The sequence below is a fragment of the Orycteropus afer genome, unplaced genomic scaffold (genome assembly GCF_000298275.1).
Source record: "Orycteropus afer afer isolate SDZICR_OR568_19922 unplaced genomic scaffold, OryAfe1.0 scaffold00761, whole genome shotgun sequence".
In the NCBI taxonomy this organism is placed as follows: domain Eukaryota; kingdom Metazoa; phylum Chordata; class Mammalia; order Tubulidentata; family Orycteropodidae; genus Orycteropus; species Orycteropus afer.
Genome location: NW_006922348.1, coordinates 323,982 through 325,144, shown reverse-complemented (window position 1 = coordinate 325,144; position 1,163 = coordinate 323,982). Strand labels below are relative to the sequence as shown.

At 39.7% G+C, this 1,163-nt stretch overlaps 1 protein-coding gene across 1 annotated transcript in view; it reads right to left on the bottom strand.

Annotated features, from left to right (window-relative positions):
- HDAC8 (histone deacetylase 8) overlaps positions 1-1,163 on the bottom strand; it is a 536,169-nt gene that overhangs the window by 280,756 nt on the left and 254,250 nt on the right. The window lies entirely within an intron of this gene.

The following is a 1,163-nucleotide window of genomic DNA, read 5'->3' as shown; positions in this document are numbered from 1 at the left end:
CCCTAGAGCCTGGCACTTTGAACTTGGACTTAAAGCCTCCAAATTGAAAGAATAAACTCCTGTTTGTTAAGGCTATCCCATCTGTGGTATATTATTGTCAGAGCGGCACTAGGTAACCAGAACAGTTGAATTATCTTGACACTCTTTGTGTAAAATTAATTGACCATGAATGTAAGGCTTTATTTCTGGACTACTGATTCTAGTCAATCAATCTATAAGTCTGTCCTCATGGAGGAGCTCTGGGGCATAGTGCCTAAGGCATTTGACTGCTATCCAGCCACTCCTCAGATGGAAGGTTGGGTGATCTAGTTCCGTAGTGATACTGCCTCAGAAACCCAAGGAGTGGTCGCTATGAGTCGGATCCAACTCAACAGCAGTGAGTTTGGTTTGGTTTGGTATCCTCATGTCAGTATCATACTGTCTTGATTACTGTAGCTTTGTAGAAGGTTTTGAAATTGGGAAGTGTTAGTCTTCCAACTTTGTTCTTCTTTTTCAGGATTGTTTTGTGTATTCTGGGTCTTTTGAATTTCCACACAAATTTTAGGATCAGCTTGTCAACTACCGCAAAGAAGTCACCTGGGATTTACAACTCCATTTTGACCATGCTGAACTTGCCATCTTATCTCCTCTCCTTCCTATTTCTGCTAATGATACACTCATGCTTTCAGTAACCCAAGTTCCAAACTATTAAGTCTTCTGGGATCCCTTCCTTTCCCTGCCCCTTTCAGTTACAATATTTCCCCGACCTCTTTCCATTCCTTCTCTTACTACATTAATCTAGCCCCCATGAATTCTTTTGTGGATTATACCAACAGCCTCCTAATTAGATTCCCTGCCTCAAATCTCTCCCCCCTCCAATCCATTACACGTACTACCATCAGATTAATTTCCTTAGGGATGGTTTTGATCAAGTCATTTCCTACCTCAAAAACCATGAATACCCCTATACTCTCCTTAGCTGAAGCTTAAAATTCTTAGTTTATGATTCAAAGCCCTCCACGATCTGACGGTGGCATACTTTTCTAAACTAATTTTTCAATAACTTCTTAACCATATTATTCTATAGGCAAGCTGAACTCTCCATTGTTCACCTCAGCTCACATTTTCTTTCATTTTTTAAATGCATTTTATTGAGATATAACTTATGTACAGTGAAATACACA